Source organism: Danio rerio, chromosome 20 (genome assembly GCF_049306965.1).
Source record: "Danio rerio strain Tuebingen ecotype United States chromosome 20, GRCz12tu, whole genome shotgun sequence".
Classification (NCBI taxonomy): Eukaryota; Metazoa; Chordata; class Actinopteri; order Cypriniformes; family Danionidae; genus Danio; species Danio rerio.
In genome coordinates, this window is record NC_133195.1 from 52,538,445 (window position 1) to 52,562,945 (window position 24,501).

Sequence of the window (24,501 nt, forward strand, 5' to 3'; positions counted from 1 at the left end):
TATTTATTTGACATGGACATCACAATTACACTAGACAACCAAATGCATTTGTTTAAGTGTTTTAGCAAACTTGCTAATTTTCAACACCTGTCCACAGGAGGCTTAAAATTGACAAAATAGAAATATATTAAAACATACATAACATTACAATTCTTTACATAAAATTACTGCAGGCAAAGGTGACAATAAAACATTGATAACACTAATGAACAAATAATCTTATAAAATATTACTACATTCTAATTTCCTGTAGTTGTTTATTTTAAGAAAATTTGTATTTATAATATTGATTCATTTAAAATAGGACTACATTTTATGTATTTAATAATTAATATTTTTAAATAATAGTTTATACAAATTTATGTTTTTGTAAATATGTGTGTGTGTGTGTGTGTGTGTGTGTGTGTGTGTGTGTGTATACATATATTAATATATATATATTATATATATACATATATATAATATATATATATTATATATATACATATATATAATATATATATATATATATATATATATATATATATATATATATATATATATATATATATATATATATATATATATATATATATATATATATATATATTAAGAGTGTAACGATACGCGTATTCGTGTTGAAACGAATTTGTTTTATTTGCTGCTAAGCAGAAACCCCGGAAGTTTAGTTCTATCACTCTTTGAAGTAAAAAAAATAAAAAATTTAAGATCATACTTTTATGATGTTCGATTTAAATCAGAAAAATCCTTTGGCTTTTTTCTTTTTTTTGCTGTATCGAAAACGTATCGAACTGTCACACCACTGTATCGTATTAAACTGAACCGTGATTTTTGGGAACCGTTACACCCCTAATATATATATATATATATATATATATATGTGTGTGTGTGTGTGTATATATATATATATATATATATATATATATATATATATATATATACACACACACACACACACACACACACACACACATACATATAGTGGTGGGTCGTTATTGGCATAACGTGCTGTGTTAACGCGAGATTTTTATCAGCTGCTGTTACGTGTTTTATCATGTTAAAGTGGGATGCTGCAACATTTAAGTGAGACAGGTGTAATGTGTGCGACAGATCAATAATGAGGCAAGGTTCAGTTACTCTTATTTAAAGCTTTTACTCAATAATTGAATTGAAACATGTAACAATAATAAATGGGGGAAAAAAAGAAACGAACATTTATAATTATTATCTTCAAACAAAAACAATGAGTGTAAGCCAAATCAAATAAATTAACAAAACAAAACAATCCTTAAATCTAATGTCTAAACTAGGCGTCAAAAAGAAACACAAATAAAAACCGAGATCTTCAGTGTATACGACACCCGAACTACACTAATTAAACTACAAAACTCAAAATACACGAGTGGCAAAACACTCAAACTAATCTAACAAAACATCAATCTAAACTAAAACAAAACAAACCGGATAAGTCCGTCAAAGCTTAGTTTAGAATCACACAACCATCATCATATTATGTTACTTAAAGCCAACGAAGTTCAACAAGCAAGCTCGAATTTTCACAGTAACTGAGATAAATCACAAAATAGACGAAGCATTTGCACAAACAAATTGCGTTGAGCACAAAGGATACGCCGAGGCAGAGCGCACACCACACACTGGTCTGACAGGGCTTTAAATCCTTGCGGCTCGTCCTGGGATTGGTGGAACCGGAGAGCGTCATAATGATGATGGACAGAATAATAAACCAATTAGAAACCTAGGGGTTGAGCAAACGGAGAAGAGGGTGAAAAAAAAACAGAAAGAAAACATAAATCATAACAGCCGCTATATATATATATATATATATATATATATATATATATATATAATTTTTTATCCACAGTTGACCAGTGGCATATAAAAATAATAAAAATAAATAATTAAATATAATAATAAAATAGTTCACTACCTGTAATTAGTGAAATGTACCAGAATACAAAGAACTGCTTGAACACAAACCAAACACACACTGACATTTGAGAATTTCCTAAGAGGCTCAGAGTTCATGAGGGGTTAAAACGCCCTGAAAATGACAGCAGCTCCTGCCAGCAGAGTTATGAAATTGCACATACAGTACAACTGAAATCTGGTTCATTCTCTGGCAACATCCACAAACATGGGAACTGAATGTTTCTGGATCCCCCCCGACTGAGCGAGCGAGCGAGCGTCTGTTTCACTCTTCACTTTCAATACACTGCTCAGGAAATGAAGAATAAACGCTCTTTCCTTGCTGACCACGACTTCACTTTCTCTCTTTTTTTGTTTCTTCTATTTTTTTAAAGAGGAAAAATCCACCCTGGCTGCTTCTCTGGGAACGTCTGTATTTTCCACACACACTGCAGCTCAATGAAGGAAAATGACTTTTTTATAAGTCTTAAATAAGACTTCTGTATCTGGATTAAAAATAAATTTACACCAAGCTACAGAATTAGTCTATAAGAGACCTCTACTGCCCACATGAAATAATACTGTAGTAATTTTTAGTAAATACTGTAGTGTGTTTGAACCATAACAGAGTAGTGAAGTGTATTATACTGCATATAGTGTAGTATTTTCAACTACTGTAGTATTTTTTAGCTCATTTAGATGATTCAGTACCTGGTCAGTCCCCATCTGTGACACAGGTAGAGTTCCTGTGGGAAGGTGCTGGTGTCACGAGGAGCGACTCTGATGAAGGACTGAAGCAGCGGGAAATCTGCAAACAGCTTAGGTACGGAGATCACACTGAAATCCCGCTCCTGTGGACAGTGTTGTGGAAAGTTACTTGTAAAAGTAATGTGTTACAATCTTGAGTTACTTCTTTGAGAAAGGAACTAGAAATGTGTTTTAAGAAATGTTTTTAAATGCTTTTTAAACTCGGAATGACACGGAAATAAACTTTTCATAGTTTTATATGTACACTACCTGACAAATGTCTTGTTGTCGATCTTAGTTGTTCGAGCAATAACTAATAACTTGACTTCTAGTTTTGGAAAAGTGGCAGAAGGTGGATTTTTCTGATGAATCATCCGTTGAACTGCATCCCAATCATCACAAATACATGGACCTAAGATTTCCAAAGAAAAAATCAGTCAAGTTTGGTGAAGGAAAAATCATGGTTTGGGGTTACATACAGTATGGGGGCGTTGAGAGATGGCAACATCAACAGCCTGAGGTATCAAGACATTTGTGCTGCCCATTACATTACAAACTACAGGAGAGGGCAAATTCTCCAGCAGGATAGCGCTCCTTCTCATACTCCATCAAAGATCCAGAAAGTAAAGAAGGCCAAGGTCCTCCAGGATTGGCCAGCCCAGTCACCAGACATGAACATTATTGAGCATGTCTGAGATAAGATGAAGGAGGCATTGAAGATGGATCCAGAGAATCTTGATGAACTCTGGGAGTCCTGCAAGAACACTTTCTTTGGCATTCCAGATGACTTTATTAATCAGTGATTTGAGTAATTGCAGAGATGTGTGGATGCAGTCCTCTAAGCTCATGATGGAGTCAGACACAATATTCATTCTGTTTCCACTGCAGCATGACTTATATTCTATACTGGACATTATTTCTGTTAATCACAAGTCATTTGTCTAATCAAAGTCAGACTTTACTGTCCAATTTAAATCATTAAAAATCAAGGCATGATCATATTTTATTTTGGAAAAATAAGCTTAATCTAGAGGCCTTTGTCTTTCATATAAGCCACTTTTGATACCAAATGTTCTACTAGAAGTTATAATTTGTTGTTCCTAAAACTTTGATAGACGACAAGACTTTTGTCAGGTAGTGTGCATTAAAAAATAATTAGTTACTTAAAGCGAGTAAAACAATGGCCTTAGAAGGAACAAGTTTATTTTGCAAAATAATATAAGTAACCCCATTGTAACTTGTAACTGTTAAGTTGAATTCATTTTTAGAATCATAAAAATTGTACTTAAAAAAAAAAGTAAACTAATCACTCTTTTCTAAAACACCTTTATTATATACAGTTGAAGTCACAGTTATTGGCCCCTCTTTGAGCTTTTTTTTTTTCTTTTTTAAATATTTCTCAAATGATGTCAAACAGAGCAAGGAAATGTTCAAAGTATGTCAGATAATACTTTTTCTTCTGGAGAAAGTCTTATTTGTTTAATTTCGGCTAGAATAAAAACAGCTTTTAATTTTTTTAAAAGACATTTTAAGGTCAATTTTATTAGCCCCTTTTTCAGCTATATTTTTTTCTGATACAGAAACAGTCTACAGAACAAACCATCGTTATACAATAACTTGCCTAATTGCCCTAACCTGCCTAGTTAACCTAATTAACCTAGTTAAGCCTTTAAATGTCACTTTAAGCTGTATTGAAGTGTCTTGAAAAATTTCTACTCAAATATTATTGACTGTCATCATGGCAAAGATAAAATACATCAGTTTGTTAGAAATGAGTTATTAAAACTATTACGTTTAGAAATGAGCTGAAAAAATCTTCTCCCTGTCAAACAGAAATTGGGGAAAAAATAAACAGGGGGCTAATAATTCAAGTGGGGCTAATAATTCTGACTTCATTCTGACATCTATTTTTTCCCCAGGTTTTCTGTATCTAGCAAAATGACGTAAAATAAATCTGCTTCTCCAGACTCCGCTGTGTTTTCTAAATTCAATACAGGATATTATTGTAGAGTTTGTAGACTTACTGAAGCACTAAAAATGTAATGTTGTACAAATTACAGTGATAATTTAAAAACAGACGTGCTAAAATAGTCTGACACTGTTAAAAGGGATTAGTTGGAAAAGTTAGTACAATAAGCATAATTATAAAAATGAAGTCACTTTTTACAGTGTGGAGTACACTTAAGAAAAACATAAACACAACTTAAAATTGTAAGCCAACCTGCTGCACAGCTTTTTTTGAGTTGACTAAACTTTAAGTATATCACTTTAAACTATTAAAAAGGTTTAAAGAAGTCACTTTATTGAACGTTTCAAGGTTAAAAGTTACGGGAAGAAAGATCAAGCTCCCATAATGCTATTCAAAAGCATAAATAAACGGGGGAAAAATACAAAAGAAAAACGTGAATGACAAAATCTGGAAAACTGCTAATTTCCGGATATATTTTACAGTGTACTAAAAACAGCATTCATGCATCTTGTGATAAGACATTCTTGCGTGTGTAAACACTCATGCACTTACCTCTCATGCCATTTCAAATGAAAGCAACCGCTCAATCTGCCGAAAATCCAAACAACTGAGCTGTGTTTAGTGCCAGGTGTAAACAGTCATCTGTCTCGGCTGACAAGTGATCCCATCAGCATAGACACATGTGCAACCAACACCTATATAGTAACATAAGGCTGTTTTTGGCCTGTTTTGATACTCGCGTTCAAAATAAATCTGGAAAACGCAGTATTAAAAGTTCCTATTATACATAGTTTTGTTCACTGGTCAGATAACATACAGTTGAAGTCAAAATTATTCGCCCTCCTGTGAATTTCTTTTTTAAATATTTCCCAAATTATGTTTAACAGGGCAAGGTATTCATCACAGTAATATTTTTTCGTACAGAGAAAGTCGTATTGGTTGTATTTACGCTTGAATAAAAGCAGTTTTTAGTTTAAAACCATTTAAAGGTCAATTTTATTAACCCCCTTAATGGGGAATTTGTTTTCAATTGACTACAGCCTTTTCTGAATACTAGTGTCTTGAAAAATATCATTTTATCATTTTAACATTTTATCTCATGCCAAAGATAAAAGAAATCATTTATGAGAAATGAGTTATTAAAACTATTATGTATAGAAACATGTTGAAAACTTGGGAGGGGGAAGGGGTATACAGGGGGGCTAATAAATCAGACTTCAACTGTAGATAATTGATCATGTGATGAAGTTTGTTTGTTTATTTCATGATTGAATTCCTTGTGTTCGCACATCTCGCTGGTTCGGAGTTTCTCTGACTCTTTCTCTGTCAGAGAATCGCTTATTGAACTGTAATGATTCAGTTCATCCTTTGGGCTTTAACATTTAACAGCTTGATGATTCATTTTCTGCGAATGATGCTTACACTCAATCTCTTAAAGCAACACCGCACCAGCTAAGAAAGTATTGGATTTTACATCATTTTCAGCTCTAATGTACAAATCATGGGTGGCACGGTGGCTAAAGCAGGTCGCACACCAGAAGCGCCGCGACACGGCGCGTACATGACAGATTAAAGTATCGCACACCAGACGCGCACATTCGAATGATATTTAACATGAAACTAATAATCAGATGGCGCTCTGTGGCGCGGCTGAAAAATGAACTGCGTCCTGAGCCGTCGCCGGGCGCCGCCGACAGCCGCCGACTTGCGGCGCCGGTGTGTGTATCCTGATAGAAACCTATGATTAGAATTCTAAAATACATGGCGCTGCGTGGCGCTGCGCGGCGCGCCGCCGAGCGTCGCTTCTGGTGTGCGACCTGCTTAAGTGTTTAGCGCTGTTAAAACAAAAACTGAACACAGCAGATTTTGTTCTTCTTGGCTTTGTGGCTGTACATCAAGACGACAAGGTTTAGTCGGGCTCAGGGGTCAGTTCTTCGTACATCGCTTAAATGATCTAAGATGATTTGGCAGATCCTGGATCTTTTAATCTTGATAACTGATCTCTCGCTAATTTGGTTCTTCAAACAAGTTCGCGAATCAGATTAGAATGTCTGGATAAACTGATCTGAGATCGCTGCGTGCGTTGTGAAGGACAGATCTATCGATCCTCGAAATCATAATCAGCAATGCCATGATTGGCTGATGGCACATAAGCGTAATGACATCATCTGATTAATATTCAATTATCCATGTGAGCAAAATTACATAAAATTAGCAGTAAACGGTTTGTTAAATATGATACACAATAACTTTACGCATTTGTTGTGAGCTGCTGGCTTTACACTTTCATGCGTCAAGAGTATTCATCATGTATTTCAATGCAAATCAATGTATTTAGTTCTACATTTAGAAAAGATTTTCTTTATTATAGTAGGCGTTTTTTAATCGGTGTAAAGAATAACTGGTTGTTTACAAAAGCATTTTGATATTGGTAAAGGCGTCTGAAACTTTTATTTTCTGAAACTTTAAACGGTTAATTCTCAATAAATCTTATATGGACTTTTGTGAACATCTGACAGAAATAAAGTCAATCAGGTAACCAATGAGCGAAGCTGCTGCTGCTTCTGTTCTGTTTCTGCTTATTAACAGTATTAAGTTATTAACTTAAAAAGTTCATTCTTAATATTATCACTATATGCAATTTTATAGAGTGTGGCAGAAATAAGGCCAAACATGTTGTTAATAAATAAAGCTGCCGTTTGTGGAGTTACTTAATGATCATTTGCTGAGATTTTGAGAGATTTGATGTGTTTTATTTCAGTTTATTTAATCTACGGCTGTGACTGAAGGTAGATGTAGTTTTGTGTTTCTCTTCTGTTTCTGCTTATTAACAGCAGGTGTTCATCATCAGTGCTCAATCATCACTTAATTAACCCCATCATTGTCTCATTAACTTTAACTCTGCTGCTGAGTAAATTTTGCTCAACTTAGAGAGGGACCAAATGTTATCTGAACTGAGTAAATTTTACTCTGAAGATATAACTACTACTGTAAGAAAATATCAGAATTCGGAACATACTTTCTGTATTATCTTTGCTTGAACTGAGCCGATCTTATCCAGTTTATATGAATTGAACCTGCTCCCGATCAGGTTTGACCTAGCAGAACTGTTGCTATGACAACAACTCTCGGATCAGCTTTGAAGAACGAAACGATCCTGGATCGTGTCAAATCGTCAATATCCAAATCCAGCTAACTGAGTAATCCACGTACGAAGAACGGACCCCAGGTTGACCATGGCTTGTTATTATATGTGTATGTTATTATGGTGTAATCTCTCGGCTGTGTACTTAAAAGTGGCGGTTCCTTTGTTTTCATTCTCCTGCTTCTGCGAGTGACGCTTCTCTGTAAACCAATAACATTCAGCTGCACGTCTTGCTCCGCATTTTGTTACCCTTTTGTTGTGCTAAGTACCATTTGCAAAGGGTGACCAAAAAGTGGTATGGTACGGTTCACTTTTAGGTACCTTTTGACAGTAGAAACAGCCATAAAAGTGTACCGAGCCAAACCGAACCGCATCATACTACTCAGTGGAAACAGGCCATAATATTACAGAGTGACTTGTAACATCCAGGAACAAAACATGTTAAGCAGAAGGGTCCTGAAATTACAATAAATGGTGTTTATATTTTAGATCGTATTAATATTACATTAATTTCTGAAAGATCACATGGAGGGTAACAATGTTAGAAAAAAGCAGGTTTTAGGTTGTAAGTATAAATGGAAACATATTCATTCATTTATTTTTCTTCGGCTTAGTCCCTTCAATCATCAGGGCCCGGTTTTTCAAAAGGTTTAATCCGGATAAAATTGATCCAGATTTAGTAATCCTGTTTTTGCGATCTGTGATCACGTAATCCAGCTTACTTTTTGAGCCAATTTTTTAAAGCAACATCGGATTGGATCAATCTGATCCGGATAGGAACTTTTCAGGATCTGGATTACCAGTGCTCAATCATTGTGATTGTAGATAGACAGGCCTGTGTAAAGAGCAACAAATATAATAGCCAGTGTGGGGTCAATATAACTTTATTTTTATTTGAAATGAAAACTAAGAAAATTTAATAAATAATGATAAAATAATAATAATAATAATAATAATAATAATAATAAATTATAAAAACAAGAAAAACCCCACCCCATCCTCTTCCAGCCGTCCGCTCATCTGAGACCTACAACACTGTACATTTAGGATATTTATAATAAGTTTCAAATTTAGATGTAAATAAAAAAAGACTTAATGTCAAAAACTCCACAATATTTTCAGACTTCCTCATCTGATGTGGAGAGACCAGCTTGTCTGAGCGTAGCCTTTAGGAGGCAGATCTCAAGTCTGGCCTTGGTTTGCTGCAGTTTGGTCAGAGTCAGTTGTTCTCTGCCAGATGAAGCTGTGCTTCTGCCCTTTCAGTCTCTTTTTGCAATTGTTGAAATGAAATCTAAAGTCATTGCCATTCTTTGCAATTTTATTACTAATAAATATTCTAAAAAGAAAAATATTTTCCATTGTGATGAATATATATATATATATATATATATATATATATATATATATATATATATATATATATATATATATATATATATATATACAGTATATATTCTAAAATGTACCAAAAACAATACAAAATTTTCTGTCACTAATTGATTGATATATATATATATATATATATATATATATATATATATATATATATATATATATATATATATATATATATATATATATATATATATATATATATATATATATATATATATAAATTAGTGGCAACATTTTTTTTATTGTTTTTGGTACATTTTACAGCTATTTGGGGGATTATTTTTATGAGGCCAAACTCTTTCTACTTTGCTTTTGAAAAACCCATTTTCAAGATTTGATCCAATCCCTTATCCAAAATCCTAGTGGATTACTTTTGAAAAACCGGGCCCAGGTGTCGCCATAGTGGAATGAATCCCCATCTTATCCATTATATGTTTTACACAGCGGATTCCCTTCCAGCGGCTACCCAGTACTGGGAAACATCCATACACACTCATCCACACACACACTCATACACTACAGCCAATTTAGTTCATCAAATTCACCCATAGCGCATGTGTTTGGACTGAGAGGGAAACCAGAGCACCCAGAGGAAACCCACGCCAACAAGGGGAGAACATGCAAACTCCACACAGAAATGCCAACCGAACCAGTTGGGACTCGAACCAGCGACTTTCTTGCTGAGAGGCGACAGTGCTAACCACTGACTCACCGTGCCGCCCTTTTGAAATATATACAAAGTGAAAATGATAATTTTATTTTGATTTCATTTAGTTATTTTTATTATTTCAGAATATAATTTACTCTTTGGGGTGGTGATGAATTCATTTTGAATTCATATATCTTGCATTTTGCATTCTCATGAGGAGCTGAGATAATGAGATAATGCTGGTCTAGATATTTGACTAGACATTTTTCCAAACACTAGTATTCAGCTTAAAGTGACATTTAAAGGCTTAACTTGGTTAATTAGGCTTTGTTCTTTAGACAATTGAAACAAATATTGCTTAAGAGGGCTAGTAATATTGCTTTTATAATGGTTAAAAAAAAAACTGCTTTTATTCTAGCCAAAATGAAACAAATAAGACTTTCTTCAGACATACTGTGAAAATGTCCTTGCTTTGTCAAACATAATTTGGGAAATGTTTAAAAAAGAAAACTGTACGTAGTATAATATAAGCTTAGATGAACTTAAAAATCAAGGGGTAAATGATCATTGTTATAATATCACTGGGAAACATGGCGGCTAATTAAACTCTGCACATTAATGATTCCTTGTGCAGCATAACAGTCAGTGTTTTGTTCCTGATTTTGTGGCCTAATTTTGGCCAAGATTATATATTTTGATGGGATTAGTGCTCATTTCAATGTAATTATTCATCTATGTTTAGATATATTCAGAGTTTCATTCTATATCACCTTTAAATGCATAAAACAATCATTTTTACTCAGCTTAAATAGATTTCCTAATTTGGTCAGGCCAAAACCCTGGCAAAAAAACACTTGTACAAGCTACTGAAAGAATTGAGCAGGATTGGATCCAAACGTATAAAGTAAACGCTTTCATAACCATTATTAATGAAATAGACCTTTTCCTTGTTATGGTACGTTATTTGATAAAGCATCTCATCCTCATCTTTCCAATCCACATATTTCCAGCTAATGGAGGAAAATATCACTCCATAAATCCCTAATATCCTCACTTAAAATAAAAAATAATCCACTAAATTTATTTTTCATAAAAGCCTTTTTAGAGGGAGCGAGTTGATTCATTCTTTGGGCTCATCTGGGATTTGAAAACATCACATTTACAGAAGCCCTGCAGGGTTTTATTTCTGTTAATGGATTAGAGGTTTCCTTGGAAAGGAGATGGAGAGTTCTTTCTTTTGTAATTATTGAATTTCCAGAAGATCTGCCAGTGTGTGTTATCAAGTCTGAAGGAAATATGGAGAACACTTGAGGATTGACAGATATGATTTGTTAGTTTGTGGATAGTCACCCAGTGTGTATGTACAGACATTGGAAGTAAAACTGTATTTGGTTTGGTTGCCAGATTATTTTTATTGTTAAAATATGGTAGAAACTGTAAAAGTGTTTTCCAATTTTCAGTAAACTGTATTTTATCAATTCATGACATCCTTTGTAATAATTATTACCTTGCAAAAATATACATTAGTAAAACTGTAGCTTTGGTTGGCAGATTTTTACCATTAAAATGAGAAAATTAAGATTTTGTTACAAATTTACAGTAAACTACTTGAAATTTAAGTACAAGAAATTGAAGAAAGAAAGAAAGAAAGAAAGAAACTGAATAAATAAAGAATGAAATTTAAGAAAAAGGGAGGAAGAAAGAATGAAAGGAAGAAATTGCAGAAGAGAAGGAAGGAAGGAATGAAGGAAGGAAAAAAATGAAGAAACAATATAATTGAAAGAAGAAATTGAAGAAAAAATGGAAGGAAGGAAAAAAATGGAAGAAAAAAATTGAAGAAAAAAATTGAAGGAATGAAAAAATTGAAGAAAAAAAATTGAAGAAAGAAATTGAAGAAAGAAAAGAATTGAGGAAAGAAACAAAAACAGAACAAAGAAAGAAATTAAGAAAAAATAAATTAAAGAAAGAAAAAAACTACAAAATTTAAAAAAAGAAAAAAGGAAGGAAAGACGGAAGAGATAAATGGAGAGTGAATGAAGAAGGAAGGAAAGAAGGAAGGAAGGAAAAAATTGAAGAAAGGAAATAAATTGAAGAAAAAGAAAGAAAGAAAGAAAGAAATGAAGGAAGACAAAGAAATTGAAGAAAGAAAAAAAGAGATGGAGGAAAGACTGAAGAAAGAAAGAAAGAAAGAACTAGAAAAAGAAAGGAAGAAATTGATTGAAGAAAGGAACAATTGAATAAAGAAAAATAAATTGAAGAATGAAATTGACAAAAACAAAAGGAAGAATGAAAGAAAGAAAGAAAAACATTGAAAAAAGAAAGAAATTGAATAAAGAAAAATAAAGCAAGGTAGAAAAAAATTAAAGAAAGAAAGAAAGAAAGAAAGAAAAAAATGAAGGAAGAAAGAGGAAAAAAAGAAAGAAATCAAAGAAAAAAGAAAGAAATTGAAGAAAGAAAGAAGAAAGAAATGAAGAAAAAAGAAAGAAATTAAAAAAAGAAAAGGAAAAAAGAAAAAAATTGAAAAAAATAAGGAAGAACTTAAAGAAAATAAGACATCGAAGAAAGAAAAAAGAAGGAAAGAAATAGAAAAAGAAAGGAAAAAATTGATTGAAGAAAAGGAAAAATTGAAAAAAGAAAAATAAATTGAATTAAATTAAGAAAAAGAAAAGGAAGAATGAAAGGAAGAAAGAAAAACACTGAAAAAAGAAAGAAATTGAAGAAAGAAAAATAAAGGTAGAAAGAAATTGAAGAAAGAAAGGAAAAATTGATTGAATGAAAAATTAAAGGAAGAAATTGTAGAAAGAAATATGATGGCAGAATTGCCAATTTTGAGTGAACTACCCCTTTAATGAATTGCATTCTGTATTGTTACTTTGAGTGTTCTCTCTTCAAACATATCCTGCCAAAAAGCAGACCCAGGTCATAAATCTGCCTCCAAATTGCATGTTTTATAATTAAAGCGACGCATATTTGTAGTTTCTGTGAATTTCGCCGCCTCAGACTGTAACTCCACACACATCTTGTGACAATAATGAATTTACGTTTTTGCAACAGATGGTTTGAGAAATGCGAGCGAAACAGCTGAACGTGTTTCCAGTCACGATAAATGAGCAATTGCCATTTTTCTAGAGCAAACAAGTCCTCGCTTCTAAACAAAGTGGAGGAAAGTGTTTGGCATAATTGTTCACTGTCACAAGTTGCATGTGGTCAAAAGCGAAAGTCTGCAGGGGACGGACGAAGCATCTGGCCAACTGACAAAGATTAGCGATAAAAGAACGTAAACATCGAGAAAATGTAACTCAGATGTTGGAAAATATACTTCCAGCCTCCAATAATTATCAGGTTTTGTTAAAACTGTCACAGATGGCATGCCGGAGTGCGTTCCCCTGCAGACTCAGCAGCTGCCCGATGGCATTACATGTCATTTTTAGTCGACACTTTTATCCAAAGTGACTTTATTAAGACGTCAAGTTCATGAGAATCTGCATTTCTGCCAACAAACTTCAGCAGAAACACCTGGCTGTTGATCCCTGAACCTTCACACACCGGCAGAACCCCTGAGCTAAACTACAATGACATGAAATACATCACTTTTTATGTCCTTCCACAAGCTCAAGTCAAGTTTGTAGAGCTTCTGGTGGATATTCTACACAAAAATAGCTATTATTATTGTATTTCAAAGATCCCCAACTGCTGCAGCAGAGCTCAGAGGAAGAATTATTTGGCAGTGTTTGTGACCTGATTTACTTGCTTTTCTTTGTTTGTGAGTTTATTGTTTTTGTGAGTTATATCTGGTTAAAGTTATATATCCACATCGCTGTTTGATAAAATGTTTATGTAATGCTTTCTAAGCTTGTCTTTTTTTTTTTTTTTAAGTACAACTATCTTTACATGCCCACATAGCAAAATTTCTCTGGCCCAGCTCTGGCCCAAACAATCAGGTTTTGCTTGGCCCACATGCCGCAGTGAATTACGGTACATGACTGGACCAAATCTGGCTTCCAGACAAGGGCCAAACACGGACCATATCTGGGCCAAGTCTCAGCCAAGTTAATAACTCATAACTGGGCCTGAACTGGGCCAGATAGGTTGGTGTGTCACGATTGCAATGAAATTGATAAACCCATGGAGTGATGCGCTTTAGGCACACTATGGGCACGCTTTTTCTCAAAGTGACCTGATTGGTAGAATTTTTTTTCTTTACTCAAAAATGATTTTAGTGTATTTTAAATGTGGGTCAAGACTGGCCAAACTCACATGGCCCACTTATCAAATTTTTAAATCTGGGCCAAATACTACGTTTTTCATCTGGCCCAAATCTTGTGTGCCGCCTTAAAGACGGTGCCACCTCTGCCAAACCCAGGCCATGTTTGGCCCACATGCTGTATGCCAGTGCGGATGAATGTCTGCTGTGCCAGCTTTTTGCCAAATCTGGGCCAGAATTCTTTGCTACTAGGGTGCATAGTGACATGCATTTACTTGAGAATAAAAGCTGACTGTTAAGTTGAGAAAAAAGCTATTCATAAAAAAAATCCTAAAGCCAAAAAAAAAAAATATTAATTGATTAATTGATTATAGTTGAATAAAGTTTCTATGTTATTTTTAATGCCAACTGTGGAAAAAATATTGATGATATTTAAAATAAACCACGGTGAGTTTACTTGGAAGCTCAGTGTTCAAATGCATAACGCGTGTGCATGTGAAGGTGCGCTCCTGTCTATGTGAAGGAGCACTGCTAAAGTTAAAAAAAAAAAAAAGCGAAACCATCAAGAAAAAGTCTGACCCCCTTCATGTTTAATACAAGCGGGGCAGTTTTGAGCTCATTTCTGGTTAATGATACCAGTATTTTGGAATGGATGTTTGAATGGTCTTCAAAAAAAAATCTGGATATTTATTAAAATCACTGTGTGAAAGAGGCTATTGATAGTTCAGTTTTGAATCTGCCAAGGCATTTGTAGCTCCGCCCTCTTTTAAAAAAAATAATCTAATTTGAATTTAAAGCGACAGTGACCAAACAATTTTGATCAAAGCATATAAAAGAATCCATTTCTAAGAGTTAATAATGATTATTTGTGTGGTATTTTGAGCTGAAACTTCACACACACACTCTAGGGACATCAGAGACTTATTTTACATCTTGTAAAAATAGGCAAAACAGGTTCCCTTTTAAACTCTTTGTTTTGGAGGTACAACAAGTCGCTGAAGAGAAATGGAGCTTTGTGTAGACACACAGTTTGATCTACTCTGCTTCTTATTTTGGCCAAAAATCACTTGAAAAAGAATCTGGCTGATTATATGTAAAACAACCAACCTCATTTGACTCATTACACCCCATTTATAATAGTAAATCCACATGATAAAACAGATAGTTCTGACACGGCTGTGAGTGCTGATAAAGAGCACACTGCTACATTGCTTGCTGCCTGTTAACAGCCAACAGTTAGCTTCATAAATATGTTACTTGGCAGGACATATTCTGAGTTTTTGAAAAGTTACATTTCTTAAAATATCAAGATTTTTTAGACGAAATATGAATCCAAATTAGATACCTTTTTGGTTAACACCAGAAAATAAATACTGAAGTGATATTTTTTTCTGTTTGCTGATTTGTATTGTATTACTTTGTTAATATAATTCATCAAAAATAAACTGATATAAAACTAAGAGTTATGCTTGCTATTTGAGATCAAAATAAATAAATAATCAAAAATAACCAAATTAAGATATTCAGTTTGGCAGGTTAGGGTAATTAGGCAGGTTATTATATAACGATGGTTTGTTCTGTAGACTATCGAAACAAAAATATAGCCTAAAAAGGCTAATAATTTTGTCCTTAAAACGGTGTTTAAAATATTTAAATCTGCTTTTAGTCAAAATAAAACGAATAAGACTTTCTTCAGAAGAAAAAATATTATCAGAAACTGTGAAAATTTCCTTGCTCTGTTTAACATCATTTAGGAAATATAAAAAAAAGAAAAAAATCAAAGGGGGGCTAATAATTCTGAATTCAACTGTATATGAGCAATATCATGAGTAGCAGTGTGACATGGCTGTATATCGGCATTGGTGGGAGGCGTGTGTTGTGTCCCACCATTGAAGATATACAGCCACATCGCACTGCTACTCGTGTGATATTGCATTTACACAACAGTTCAAAGGAATAATCGTGTATTTACAAAAGGAAATCAAAAAAATCCTTTTGAATGGAACTACATTCTTCCGCCGTTTATTCAGCTGATGTCAGAATAGCAGAAACCGTTGCTACTTCCCCAACGTCACTTTAGAGCTAGCGTTTGATTGATTCTCTTGTGTAAGAAATTTCTAAAGTGATGACAAAACAGGTGATTTTTGCACACATTTTAATATTGTAATGCTGAACGGCATGAAATGTCATCAGTCTACAGAGATTTCCCAGTATTTCTCTGTTGCAATCAGGAGATCACAATAATTAACCCTGAAAAATCCAAACCAAAGCAATCGCTCCAAGATTACTAGAGTATAAATACAGCACTAGAACATACAAATGAGAGAGATCGACTTACACAGAGTAATACACAAGGGTGAAGATGCAGGACGAGTATTGATATTACTTTAATATCTCACAGCCAATCAGATGTGTGTGTGTGTGTGTGTGTGTGTGTGTGTGTGTGTGTGTGTGTGTGTGTGTGTGTGTGTGTGTGTGTGTGAGTGTATGTATAGTTCATCCTGTGTGTAATAAGCAATGTGTAAGCATAGGACTGCGTAGGTGCATAACTAACACTCTCTGCGCTGGACTTTAGAGCAGTACTAGTTTAGAGTGTACTGATAAAGTTCCTGTCGAGCTCTGACAATGTCCCACACATCAATAGTCTTTTCTGATCTTTCTTTTAACAAATGGCCGACAAATCCCTTGTTGTAATCTTGTAGATTACTGAAACACTCGTCAGAAAAATGAGGGCTAAAATGCCGAGGTATTTTTGCAAAAATAAACCTCAACCACTAACTCTTCAGTTTCATCTTTGGGTAGAGAAAATAACACTAACTTTCCCCTCACACTTCCAGTAATATCCAGCTGAGCACAGCATCTTCACGACTTGATTCAACCGGGATCTGCTACAGTGTTTGTCTTTCTCTTTTTTTTGCTATGGTTTGTGGGCGGGCCGCAGGTTTGAATATTCCCGGGTTTGCGCACGCAACAATTGAGCGGCGCTGAAGTTTCGCATTGACGTCACGCCGAAACGGCTAAAGACTCGTTATCAAGACAATTTATTTGAAGTACTACGAGTCAACTCTTGTAAATACATCAATAGTTTTAGGGTGCTTTCACACCTGCTCTATTTAGTTTGGTTGAATTACACTAGAGTTCGTTTTCCCCCTTGGTGCGGTTCGTTTGGGCATTTGGTTTGAATGCAGCAATCGTACTTAAGTGCAGCCCAAAAAAGCCCTGGAGCGGTTCGTTTGTGATGAGAATATGATCCGAACTAAAACAGACCCAACCGCAAAAAGTACTGCGCCTTAGGCCGTAGGCTGATGCGCTGTGCATTATGGGATATGGAGGAAAAATATTTGTTGACAGAGCTTTACCAACAGAAAGAGAGAGAGAGAGAGAAACATTACCTGATGGATCGTTGGTAATATTTTCGCAAGATAACCATGTCGCAGTTTAGCTAAATTAATTCATGCTTCTGAAGTGACGTGCGATGCATTAAAACATTGTTTTCAGCCACGGCTGCGCTTCATTCTCGAAATGTATAGTTTGTCTAAAGCAGGGATACAATCAGTCAGCGCAGTCGTCCCTCCATAGTAAAAAGCGAAATTTTGTGTTTGCCAGTTTGTTTACTTGCGGGAGTTTGTTGGCATTTTCCCGCGCGTGAATTCTGACTAATCAATGAACAGTTTAGGAACTATGTTCAACAACATCTGGCCAATGAGAGATGTGGATTTTGTCAGATGACTGCGTTTTGGTTCTTTTTAACTCAAGTGGCAACCTCCTGCCGTCCCTCGGGAAGCCAATATGAAAGTAACTGGGGGGCTGGCTCCAGGAAGTCCTGGTCATTTCTGACTGCAATAAGAAATTGGCCATTTTTACAGCTGAAAAAAACATATTTACAGCCTGGTACAAAAGATGGCTTTGGTGCATATAGCCATGATTAACCTTCATGACAACTGTGAGGGGGGTGAATTTTTTTATAACTCATCAGTTTCGTTTATATTAAGTTATATCGAGTCTGCATAATTAAGGCCGTGGCCACTTGAGTGACAGCTAGGTCTCGCTGCTCACTGTCTCGTCACCTCAGCTAATTATGGCTAATTAGCCGATGAACTTGGCATATACATGGCATTTTTGTGTTGGTTAATGTTTCTTTACACTCTCAATTGCCTTTTGGGATTACTTCCTACAATTATCAGATGATATGGCATGCTGTGTGCACTTAATTGCGCTCACAAACCATTCACGTGGCCTCTGTCTCCCTGGTGAGTGAAATTATATACTTATATACCATCTCTATAAATGTATTTGTTTTATTTAAGATCATTTATCATTTAAAATGTTCTTACCTGTAATGCACTCGAGAATCTGACAGATTGATCCGCTGTAGGCTCTAGAGCAGTTATCTGAAGCGTTGTCATACAGTGCTATGCCTGGATTTCATCAATAGTCTTGCATTTACTAACACAGGCTACATCTGAAGTGTTTGGACGTATTTCACGTTTTCCTCATGTAGAAAAAACATCATAAGAACAATGCTCAGTGGCTCTGTGTATTACAAAAGTGCTTTTAAAAGTCTAAACACTTTATTGATATAGTGTACAACCAAGCACATGTGGTCAGAACACAAACGAGTCGCAGTTATTAAAGTATTAAGCGTTTCTCCCAAAGTAAAGTCTGTCTGCCAGGTTCAAGCAAAATGCCAGCAGGTGTCTGTAGCTCCGCTCACTCTCCGCCTCTTTGCCCTTGTTTGGTATCCCGCCGTGTGTGTGATGACGCGCGAACAAAATGGCGACGATTGGCCACGCCTACTTGTAGCTTCATTTGCGCTCTTCAGAAACCAATGGGTGACGTCAAGGATACTACATCCATAAATTTTACAGTCTATGGTTCTGACCAAGTGAAGTTTATTTATAAACAAATTTTCGAGAGGGTCACGTGCTTATGATTGTTCACAGCTGTTCCAACTTTAGCTAACGACTATCCTATCCTATCCTATCCTAATGATTATCCTATCATCCTATGATCCTTAACTCACTATAAATAACCAGACTTTTCTCATCTCAATATCTTCGTCTTGAAGAAACCCCCCCACCCAACCCTACTTTTCCTCCTTTCAAACGGGCATCACGGTGGCCAGCGATTAGCGCTGTTACCTCACAGCAAGAATGCCCCTGGTTTAATTCCTTTACAAACCAGAGGGCATTTCTGTGCGGAGTTTGCTCATTCTCCCCGTGGTCACGTGGGTTTTCTTCGGGTCCTCCGGTTTCCTCCCACAGTTCAAAAACAAGCACTCTAAACAGTTAATCAAAAACACATTAGCTAAACTCTGAGTACACATTTCAGCATCAATATCTGACACTTAGCTACAACAAGCGAGAGGGGGAGTCATCGAGATCTACCTGAGCTCAAACTCCCCTCTTGCCTTGCAACAGGAGGGAGCCCAGGGCTCGAGGATCTTATAAGCTCAGGGCTCTCTCCCAGGACAGCACGCAAAAGTAGCTTTATTATCAATCATCAGCTAAGTGTAAACGTTTGAAAGCCAGTGTGGTGTGATAACGAGCCAAAGACAGCAGAAAATGCGACAATGTTTCATTTATTGCCCTGGATGCGGACCAAATGAAGTGAACTACAGATGTGAAAGCACCCCTAAACACTCAGCACTTTCAGATTAAAGCCTTAGCTGGATATTTCACTTCACCAAGGCCTGTGTTACACACATGAAAAGCCATTTTCAAAAACCCGTAATATGGGCTCTTTAAATATCACAAACTGAATATTAGCATCTTGAAAAATATCTAGTAGAATATAAGTACTGGCATCATGGTAGAGATAAAGTAAATCAGTTATTAGAAATGAGTTATTAAAACTATTATGTTCAGAAATGTGTTGAAAAACTCTCTCCGTTTAGCAGAAATTTGGGAAAATATTATGCAGGGGCTAATAATTCAGGAGGGCTGATCATTCTGACTTTAACTGCATGTGGAGAGTTGTTTTGAGAACTGATATAAGGCTGGATGTTGTCTGCACAACAGTGGAAGTCAAGGCCATGAAGACTGATCATGTAGATCAAGGGTGTCCAAACTTTTTGGGCCGAGGGCCAGATGCAAAAAAACAAACGTTGTCGCGGGCCAAATTTTACATACATCACACAGACACACACATATATATATATATATATATATATATATATATATATATATATATATATATATATATATATATATATATATATAATATATATATATATATATATATATATATATATATATAAATACAGTTGAAGTCAGAATTGTTATCCCCCCTAAATTATTAGCCCCCGTTTATTTTTTCCCCAATTTCTGTTTAACGGAGAGAAGATTTTTTTTTCCACACATTTCTAAACATATTAGTTTTAGTAACTCATTTCTAATAACTGATTTATTTTATCTTTGCCATGATGACAGTAAATAATATTTGACTAGATATTTTTAAGACACTTCTATACAGCTTAAAGTGACATTTAAAGGCTTAACTAGGTTAATCAAGTTAACTAGTCAAGTTAAGGTAATTAGGCAAGTTATTTTATAACAATGGTTTGTTCTGAAGACTTAAGTGGCTAATAATTTTGACCTTAAAATGGTTCATAAAAAAATTTAAACCGCTTTTTATTCTAGCCGAAATAAAACAAAAGTCTTTCTCCAAAAGAAAAAATATTATCAGACATACTGTAAAAATTTCCTTGCTCTGTTAAAAATCATTTGGGAAATATTTAAAAAAGAAGAAATAAATCAAAGAGGGGCTAATAATTCAGACTTCAACTGTGTGTAGATAGATAGATAGACAGACAGACAGACAGACAGATAGATCATAACAAGAACTGCTGCTTAATTGAATGTATGTAATAGCGACACCCGGTGGTTATTTATTGAATTACGTTCATTTTTGTATAGCGGGCCAGATTCTATTGATATTTATAAAAAGCCTCGCGGGCCGCCACAAAACTGATTGCGGGCCGTAGTTTGGACACGCCTGATGTAGATTATAAAGAGTAAAGGCCCAAGAACAGAACCCTGAGAATCCGAATCAGATAAGGATTTAAACCAAAAAAGGCCAGTGCAAGAAACACCAGCTGAAACTGCCACATGGTCAGACAGTGGATTAAAATATCAGAGTTCTTCTTATATTCCTAGTGAACATCAGAGGTGTTTGTGCTGAGAGTAAACCTCTGAGGAATCGAAAGAAATAATCCACCATAATGAAAAGAAAATAAAGGGGAGAAAGCTGCATCCTGAATTAAAACCGTAACATCTCCCACATAAACATTCATCTTTCTGCTCTACCTGTCATCACATTTTCTCTTTATCCGTTTGGCACGGCTTCTGTTCTTCAGATACGACCTGCTGATGAGGGAAGAGATGATTCAATGAAATGAGCTCAATGATAAATGCAGTGCGATGAAAGTTTCCCACCCTATTATTCAAAAGAACTGCACGTTTTACCCTCCAAAACTAGCTTCCTGTATCGTCTGAAATTTGTCATCAAGTTCTGGCAAAATACTAAATGCATGAGACGCACTCGTAGAGGCACATTTGTAATGCAGCTTATTTCTAAATTGAACTATATTATGCAGGAAATAATGTAGAAATGATGATCCACGTTTGGTTAATATTATACAACGAGATCATTTATATATTTAAAAACAGATATTAAAAAAGCCTAAAATTTCATCCATAATTGCTTTATTGTTCCATCCATCCATCATTTCATTCATCCATCCATCAGTTGTTTTTTTGTTCTTTCCATCCATCCATCCAACCATCCAAGTTGCTTTATTGTTTGTCTGTTAATCAGTTGCTCTATTGTTCCATCCAATCATCTCTGCATTCATCCATCCATCAGTTTTTCTCCGGCTATATCCATCCATGAATTCCTCCATCCACCCATCCATCAGTTGCTTTGTCACACCATCCATCCATTCATCAGTCAGTCTATTGTTCCATCCATTCATCTATCTCTTTATCATTTCATCCATCGATTCTTCCATGCATCTGTCCAATATATTGTTTATCCATAGTTTTATCCATCCATCCATCCATCCATCCGTCAGTTTATTGTTCGATCCATCCATCATTTGCTTTGTTCCATCTGTTTTTGTTTTGCTCCATCCATCTATAAGTTGCTTTATTTTTTCATCCATCCATCTGTCCATCCATACATCCATACATCTATCAGTTGTTCTTTTGCACCAATCATCCATTCATTAGTAGTTTTTTTCTTCATCCATCCATCCATCCATCCATCATGCATAAACTGCTTTATTTTTCCATCCATCCATCCATCCATCCATCCATCCATCCATCCATCCATCCATACATCCATCATTTCATCCATCAGTTTTTTATCCATCCATCCAACCGTTGCTTTATTGATCCATCCATCCATCCATCCATCAGTTGTTTTTTTGCTCCATCCATTTATCTATCCATGCATAAATTGCTTTATGTTCCATTCATCCATCCATCCATCCATCCATCCATCCATCGGTTGCTCTATTGTTCCATCCCTGCATCCATCCATCTATTGGTCCATCCATCCATCCATCCATAAATGTCTTTATTGTTCCATCCATCTATCTTTCCATCCATTATTTCATCCATCAGTTTTTTTTCTTCTGCTCTATCCATTGTCCAACCATCCATCAGTTGCTTTGTTGCACCATCCATCTATCCATTTTTCAGTCAGTCTATTGTTTCATCCATCTATCCATCTCTGTATCATTCCATCCATCTATTCTTCCATGCATCTCTCCAATATATTGTTGTCTATAGTTTTATCCATCCATCATCCATCAATCCATCCATCCATCAGTTTATTGTTCCAACCATCCATCAGTTGTCCGTTTGTTCCAACCATCTATCCATTTATTCCATTCGTCTGTCCATCCATCAGTTGCTTTATTGTTCCAACCGTCCATTTCTGCATCCATCCATCATCCATCAGTTTTTGTTTTGCTTTATCCATCCATCTATAAGTGGCTTTAATTTTCCATCCATCCATCTATCCATCAATCCATCCATCCATCCATCCATCCATCCATCCATCCATCCATCCATCCATCCATCCATCCATCCATCTATCCATCCATCAGTTTTTGTTTTGCTTTATCCATCCATCTATAAGTGGCTTTATTTTTCCATCTATCCATCAATCCATCATCCATCAATCCATCCATCCATCAGTTTATTGTTCCAACCATCCATCAGTTGTTCGTTTGTTCCAACCATCTATCCATTTATTCCATTCGTCTGTCCATCCATCAGTTGCTTAATTGTTCCAACCGTCCATTTCTGCATCCATCCATCATCCATCAGTTTTTGTTTTGTTTTATCCATCCATCTGTAAGTGGCTTTATCTTTCCATCCATCCATCAATCCATCCATCCATCAGTTTATTGTTCCAACCATCCATCAGTTGTCCGTTTCTTCCAACCATCTATCCATTTATTCCATTCGTCTGTCCATCCATCAGTTGCTTTATTGTTCCATCCATCTATCTATCCATCCATTATTTCATCCATCAGTTTTTTTCTTCGGCTCTATCCATTGTCCATCCATCCATCAGTTGCTTTGTTGCACCATCCATCTATCCATTTATCAGTCAGTCTATTGTTTCATCCATCTATCCATCTCTGTATCATTCCATCCATCTATTCTTCCATGCATCTCTCCAATATATTGTTCATCCATAGTTTTATCCATCCATCATCCATCAATCCATCCATCTATCAGTTTATTGTTCCAACCATCCATCAGTTGTCCGTTTGTTCCAACCATCTATCCATTTATTCCATTCGTCTGTCCATCCATCAGTTGCTTTATTGTTCCAACCGTCCATTTCTGCATCCATCCATCATCCATCAGTTTTTGTTTTGCTTTATCCATCCATCTATAAGTGGCTTTAATTTTCCATCCATCCATCTATCCATCTATCCATCAATCCATCCATCCATCCATCCATCCATCCATCCATCCATCTATCCATCCATCAGTTTTTGTTTTGCTTTATCCATCCATCTATAAGTGGCTTTATTTTTCCATCCATCCATCTATCCATCAATCCATCATCCATCAATCCATCCATCCATCAGTTTATTGTTCCAACCATCCATCAGTTGTTCGTTTGTTCCAACCATCTATCCATTTATTCCCTTCGTCTGTCCATCCATCAGTTGCTTTATTGTTCCAACCGTCCATTTCTGCATCCATCCATCATCCATCAGTTTTTGTTTTGTTTTATCCATCCATCTGTAAGTGGCTTTATCTTTCCATCCATCCATCAATCCATCCATCCATCAGTTTATTGTTCCAACCATCCATCAGTTGTCCGTTTCTTCCAACCATCTATCCATTTATTCCATTCGTCTGTCCATCCATCAGTTGCTTTATTGTTCCATCCATCTATCTATCCATCCATTATTTCATCCATCAGTTTTTTTTCTT

The 24,501-nt window shown here is 35.4% G+C and overlaps 1 long non-coding RNA gene across 2 annotated transcripts in view; it reads left to right on the plus strand.

Moving 5' to 3' along the window:
• The window catches only part of LOC137488601 (uncharacterized), a 234,976-nt gene that overhangs the window by 153,344 nt on the left and 57,131 nt on the right, over positions 1 to 24,501 (plus strand). The gene's annotated exons all lie outside the window — the stretch shown is intronic.